We start from the raw sequence: 7,406 nt of genomic DNA, 5'->3' as shown, positions 1-7,406 counted from the left end.
TTCTTCTGGAAAGGTTATGTATATGAGGCTGTAAAAGGAATGGTGCAGGAGAAGAAAAATTCTGAACAGCCTAATATTGCATATATTGCTTTACATGATGGACGAGAAGAAGCCATATGCAATTTGGGTTTTGCAGCTAATGGATTGTCATTTATTTGGAGCATATTTACCCAGATTCCTTGCCTTAGCACAAATACAGCTCATTAAATTTTCCTGAGCACACATTCCCATTCTGTACCTCAGTATCCTTCCAACAGATGAAGTAGCTTGAAGACAACTTAAGGAGCTTTGCTCCTGAAAAGCTGTTTTCCTTAATATTTCAACTAGTGTGGTGGGATTCAATTTTTTTTACTACCATTTCTGTAGGCATGGCTTGGTGGGTGTGGTGTGGCTTGATGGGCGTGTCAGGGGAAGGATACTGCAAAATCCCCATTACCTCCCCATCCAACTAACCTGCTTTCCAGCTCCGTTCTCCCGTGCAGGGCAACAAAAGACGAGTCAGCCAATCAGCTGTGACTCTGGAGGCAGATGAGGGCAGGGCCAGTCAGAGGTGGCATTTGCTGGTTCTCTGAACTACTCAAAATTTCCGCTACCGGTTCTCCAGAACTGGTCAGAACCTGCTGAATTCCACCTCTGATTTCGGCTCACGGACTATGTATGGACAATGTAGAGTGTGTTGATATCCATTGGGAAGCCAACCAGTAAGGACAGGCTCCACCTCTGGGGAATCACCTCTTTCACTTCAGTCCATAACTTTTTCACACACTGCAGTCCTCTTTTGGGTCTGAGAGACTGGTGCCCTCCGCCGCTTTCTTTTCCTTTTACAAAGGGTTGATTCAGCAGTGGTCTAGCCAATGCACAGAGCATGCACACATTGGACATTGACTGTACTATTCTCAGTTTCACAAACCTCAAAGAAAGGGTGACTGGGAGAGAAAAAGATTCTTTGCCTTAATAGGCATGAGATTTGTTTGCCTCTTCACGTGGTTAACTCACTCAAGAAGCAATCGGGAGGCATCCAACATAAACAAACCTGATGTCTTTGCTATCACTTAATTAGCTCATAGCTATATTAGGTATATATAGAGAGAGGTATTAAAACAATTCAGTTGACAATATGAGTGTAGGAAGTTAGTGCCCACCTCTCTCCTAGAAGAATGAATTATTTTGAGAAATATTAAAAAGGCAGAATGTTATATTTCCCTGGATGAGAAATGGAGAAATGTGCTGTTGGAAAGCACCTTTCTTAATAGCCCTCCACAGATGTCAGCACTTAAGAGATAAAGAGATAGATAGCTCTATTCATAAGCAAATGCCCTCACCCAAGATCCAACAAAGGTAGGATTATTCCTCAGCCACAGCAGGAATTGCCCAAAGCCCTTTCATTGCATCATCTCAGTTGTACCACCCCCAGCAGTTCAAACTTCAACCAAACTTAGCTCAGACAAACTCCTAGGATTTGTACATGGCCCTATGGGAGTCTGACAACAGCCAATAGAATACATGTTCTTGCACAGGAACAGGAAGTTCAAGTGCAAAGTCCAAAAGAAGGTATAAATACTCCCCCACTCTCAACTCCACGTGGTCAGCTGCCCAGAACCACCCATGTACAAGGGACAAAAATTATCCAGACAGGTTGGGTCCAATAATGATTTCTTGAGAAGGAGGCAGACCAAGCTAGGAACACCCCTTTCCACGTATGGATCACCTGGGCTCACCTGCAGGTCACTGTCTGGAGACTTTCACCAAGTCAGGAAGAATGAGGATCTAACAAACGTACACGTGTGAACACACACATACACACAAAGAGAGAGAGAGGGGGACAGCGGGATAGGGGGAGAGAGAGAACATTTTTAAATACAGTTGCAATTTGCAGGGATGAATTTATTTTCCAGGCATAAAGAATCCCTTTGCAAAAATGGCTGATTTCTTTAAAAAGTACATCGTTTCTTGTGTTACAACATAAAATACACAATTGTAGAAATATAGAAATAGAAAGGAAAATTCAACTTTTTAAAAATTGCCATATATGATAAATTTTAGGAACTGTTATATCACAGTTATTTACTTACTAGACGTACACAATAGAATATGGCAAGCTGCCCACCCCTAGACTAATTACAAATAAAAATGTAATATCATAAACATTACCATAATTCCTTCAAATGTATTTGTAAGCTAAGCTCACTTTTCATAACTACACATGAAATTTAAAAACCAGACAATTCATATGCTATACCTTCACTGAATTATACCACTATACTTTTTGGCTTTCCTTCTTCAGCTTGATCATTTCAGTTTGCAAGCATTAGAGAGATTTATTTATTTTATTAGGCAGTCGTTTTAATGATTAGAAATGTAATACTGTTATCGTGAAGCTGTTTAAACTTTTTTTTTTTACAAACTTGACCACTGTAAAAATGTGTGGATTTCAACTCCCAAAATTCCTCAGCCAGCATTGACTAAAGATAAGTTCCTGGGTATTGAACAGAATACGAAAGTCTGTGACAATCAGACCACTTGAAAAGTCAGACATAAATGTAGCCATACCAGTCATTGAGAAATTATTACCCATTGATTTCTCTGGCAATTTGTAATTTAAAAGAAACTGAATCAAACAGAATAATTCCTCTAAATAACAAAACAAGAAAGGATAGTGGCTAAACTTCTCTTTTTCTGTCTTAGATAGCAAGATCTTACTCTGGAAGATAACACACATTTTTCTCTTTGTGAAAATTTCCAGGAAAAAGAATTTAACTTCCTTTACTTCTGTCAAGATCAGCAACTTTAATGCCCACAGCTACTTATTAGCTCTTATGGAAGGAATTGCAAATGACATATCACATGAGTAGTTTAACTTTGAAGAGTTAACCTCAGGAAAAACATGTGCCAAAGATGAGATAGCCAAATTATCCATGTTATTAGTAGGCCGCCAAAAGTTTTCTCTGTCCATCCCATTATGATGTTGAATATGCTTTACAAGGAAAGGCAATAGAAAGAAAAGCAATAGAAAGAAAGGCTGTGGAGAAATACAAAGAAAACTCTGATGATATAACATTACTAAATAGGGAAATGTGTTTCCTTGCTAATTAAAACAAAATCCAAAATTACAGTCGAAGTTTTTAAATTCTGTAATGGTCACATACAGTACTTAATGTATGCTGATATCAGCTTAAAATAAAATATTAGGTACCAGGTAGACAGTCTAGACTAGAGCAACTAGCTTAAATCTCCTAAGCCCTATAACTACATCTTTAAAAATGTGGATAAATTACTTGAATACCATTTAAAGGAGGAACTGAATTTAAGACCTATAACATGATGTCAAAGAGACTTTTCATGAGCGCATGAGGGTTGCCATTTAGGTTGTAATCCAATGGATTTTCTTCAGAATAAACTCTATTGAAATAACAGGTCCTGTTTCTAGGCTGAAGTGCATGTAGCATTATTTTTTTTCAAGAAACATTACCGTATACTATGATTGAATTATAATAAGTTACAATCCCTCCCCTACATTCTTATCATAATACTGGGACTAACTTCTAACCTTAATCTGTGTTATCTTCTCAATTCTCTTCACTCCCCTTCTCCAGCAACCTGTTATCACAAAAGTTTCACTGGCTGACACAAGAAGAAGAAAAAAAGAGGTTTTGTTCTTCCTAGCACTGTTGATAGAAAAAGTAGTTTTTAAAAGGCATCCAACCGAGAATAGCTTTACAGTTTAATTATCTGTGAAGTGAGCCAAAAAAATCTCCAGATGAATTATAGAAGGGCTGCCAATTCCGGTTGCTTAAAGGTATTAAAATGGAAGCTAATTGGAAACAAAGTTCTGGAAGACAGAACAGCATTGTTCTATCTTATGAGAAAGGAGAACAAGGAAAAACATTAAGTAGTTTCTTGCCATGGTGACATGGATAAAAAGAATGGCGAATAAGGAGAATGAACCACTGAAGAATCAGGAATGCTACGGTAGATGGAGCAAAGGATTCTACAAGAGTCTGATATGCAACAAACCAACAGATGTGGGAGAATTTGGTCCTGCAAAGTGAAGTTTATGGAAGAAGGCTACAGTGCCTGGGAAGAAGGAAGGCTCCCAGGACTCCATATTCATTGTGGGGTGGTCCCTGCGGATGATTCTGCCTGTGGTGGGATACGTGCAGCCAGGAGGCAAGAAAGGATGATCCCCACAACTTGCATGATGGCCAGTCCAAGTGCAGCTGAGGCGATGTAGAACATATTGTAGCTGACAAAGTCGTGCACCTTTCTGAAGCATCCATTGTGGTAAATACCTCTGGCATCGGAAGGGAGTGGAGCATGCAAGCAACCTTTTCGGGTCCTGCAACAGCTGATGGGCACAGAGCCATTAGGTCGCCGTTGCTCCACCGACCAGGGTGAGGAAAACCAGTCACGGTAACTCTCTATGCCGCAGCAATTCAGGTTGCGCTGAATGAAATCCAGGGCCTTTGCTTTTTCCTCATCCTTGGTGTAGGAATTGATGGCTTCTTGCAGTCCATTCTGGAAACCCTCTGCGATATTCTCACGATAAAACAAGCTAGACAGCCCTGCCGTCAGTCCTGCCGCCAAGACAGCCAGCTGGAAACCCCCATAAGTGCGCAGGAGGCAACGATGTTCCGTGGCAGCACTAAAGCAACCCAGAAAGCCCCATACGATGATAGTGATGCCAGCAGCCAACAAAATGAAGGGGTTGGGAGGGTATGGATTGGTTGACAGCATCAGGTAGGTACCTAATGAAATCTTGGCCCAGATACCAATGGTGAGCATAATTAGACCAGCTGCCCAGAAGACAAAGCTGAAAGCCATGAGAAAAAGTTTGAGGAGAGCCATGATACCTTTTGGATGACGAGAGGAGGATTTCTCAGGTGCTTCTAGTTATTGATCTCAGATAGTGCTCCTTGTATGCTGTCACGGGATGCTCCTGAGCTCCCCCTTTATTCTCCACCTTGTCAACTGGATAGTCTTGGTTGCCTCACCAGAGATTCTTGAGGAATGCTGATAATACTACAGCAAGATGTTCTAGTTAGAAAAAACGTGCTGGAGAATATTGCTGCTATGTTTTAGGGCCGTTCTCACAGAGTAGGAAAAAAAAAAGAGAGCTAGTAATTGGTTCAACCTGGTCAGAATCCAAAATGCAAGCTTGCTAGTCTGTAGAGTTGTCTGCCACCAGAGCAACACAAACGCAGTTGGGTTGTTTCCCTGATCAACTGTGTCGCTGGACTGATTCAACCTTGGGCTTGCAGTACAAGCTGTTTCTAACAGTTCCAGAGAATTGCCTGCCTCTCAAATTGTCACTCAAGGGCTCCTGTCCCTGTCTCTCCTGTTACATGCCCCACCTTGATATCCAAGTTGCTAATTGGTTTGTCATGGTTCTCTGGTTTCCCGATGCTAGGAAGGTTTTAAACATCAAAGATTGCTTCTTGCTGAACTGCCAGACAAAAAAATCAGTTTCCACGAGAGCCCCGATTTACTTATTTAGCAAGCTGATGGTGCTTTCCCTTGATCCCCTCACCCCAGAATATAAGATTCTATTTAAATAAAATATGCTTTTCCCCCACTGCAAAGCTGAATCCATCATTTTTCAATATACTCTTTACCAGCAACGTAACACCCCAGCATGGCATTCTGCTTTTCAACTCAAAATGTGCTCAAAATATTTCTGTGACATGCCACAATCTGAAAAACATCAACTCTTTTAAAATACAAGGCACTGTTGATGGAGATGAATGTGGACTTTGCAACCAACCTTAGCAAGAATTTCCTTTATTATGCATTAATTTAAGAAAAAGTGTTTAGAAGTTACACAGCAAGTCCCGAGTTATTATTCAGTCCTGAATGAACCTGTTGCCCGACCCCTGACATGACTACAAGGAGGAGGTAGCTGTCAGAATTCAGAACTGGGTCATAAGAACCCTAGGAAAGTCCATTGTAACTTCAAATGGTCCTAAGCAACCTATTGTAAGTTGAGGACTACCTGTAGTTGCTAAAGCAATATGTTACATAGTATTAGAACATAAATTTAACTCCCAAATTGTGAGATTTAAACTCAGGACTAAAAGAAATCTAGAGCAGTGTTTGACAACTGGTGGGCCGCGGCCCACTGATGGGCCGTGAGAAAATTTTGGAGGGCCACAGAGAAATCTCACCCCCAGAGCACCCCCCAAAGCAATTAATCCAGGCTGCACAGAAACACAAGGCTGCACCGCCCACATGGCCCGCGGGAACCCTCCCCGCCCACTCACTCCTTACCCAGCAAACTTGCCTGCTAAATTGCTATTTTTCCTTTTTCCAACCATCATCTGTTCAGCTGTGCCATGAAATTTAGATTAGCTAGGAAGCAGGAAATGGTTGGATTTCTTGCTTTCTAGCTAGTCTTTAGATTTCGGCTCTCCTTTTAAGCACAGCCAAACTTCCCTTAGGACTGAAGGTTCTATTATTCAGTGCAGACTCACAGCAAGCAAACTTGAGAGACTGAGCTAGCCGATGGCAGATAGATCATTGAATTATTCTGTGAGCAACTCAATTTGCCTGCCTGCTTTGCTTGATTTGGGGTAAAAGTTGCTCTTTTTTTATAAAAAATTCAATATTTACATACATGGTGTGTTGTGAGTTAATTTTGTGAGTTTGCTTGCTAGCAAATTTTATGAGGTTGCTTGCAAGCAAATTTTATGTGACAGACTGAGCTAGCCGATGGCAGATAGATAGATTTCTGAATGAATCTGTGATTCTATGAGCAACTCAATTTGCCTGCCTGCTTTGCCTGATTTTGGGTAAAAGTTGCTCTTTTTTATGAAAATTCAATATTTATATAAATATTTATAATATTTACATACAAACCATGTCCAGCCAGTCACATGACCATCAAGCCACACCCACAATTTAGGCCACGCCTACAGAACCGGTTAGTGGTCCCTGGGATTTAAAATTTTGAGTTTGGTGGTCCCTGAGGTCCAAATGGTTGGCAACCCCTGATCTAGTCAACTATTTAAATTGAAAGTTATTAGCCATAAAAACTAATCTAAATAGAAATTCATATCAAAGGGAATATTAAACAGCAAGATTAATTTGCCAATTAAATAAGTACACCGTGAAAATATGTGAAAAAGCAACTCGTGCGTTCTCTGATTTATAAAGCTGAAGTTTAACATACATTTTAAGATAAAATTATGATTTTATATTTTCAGTTTATGCCAAATTGCTTGATTTTGATACTTGGGTTCATGAAGCTTAAAGTACTGATTCATGATTAAATGTTTCATTAAGGTCACCTATGGATTGTGGACAGATTGCTTTCCTCATTTTTCCATCACATGGTTAGTGGTTTTAAAATAAAGTAATAAAATGCCTCTAACTGTTATAAAATACATAAAGTGATTGGAAAATTTCTGTCA

General features: G+C 40.1%; 1 pseudogene across 1 annotated transcript; it reads right to left on the bottom strand.

The window, feature by feature from the left end:
- Positions 1-1,861: 1,861 nt before the first annotated feature.
- LOC148130127 (tetraspanin-7 pseudogene) lies at positions 1,862-5,252 on the bottom strand (annotated as a pseudogene). Its single transcript, XR_015750274.1, has one exon. The product of XR_015750274.1 is annotated as a tetraspanin-7 pseudogene (transcript).
- Positions 5,253-7,406: the final 2,154 nt, after the last annotated feature.

This window comes from Notechis scutatus, chromosome 6 (assembly GCF_049901735.1).
Source record: "Notechis scutatus isolate UNSWTSFEM ecotype Mainland chromosome 6, rNotScu1.2, whole genome shotgun sequence".
NCBI classification, from domain to species: domain Eukaryota; kingdom Metazoa; phylum Chordata; class Lepidosauria; order Squamata; family Elapidae; genus Notechis; species Notechis scutatus.
Note: the sequence above shows the minus strand (reverse complement) of the source record. Positions and strands in the feature narration are given on the sequence as shown.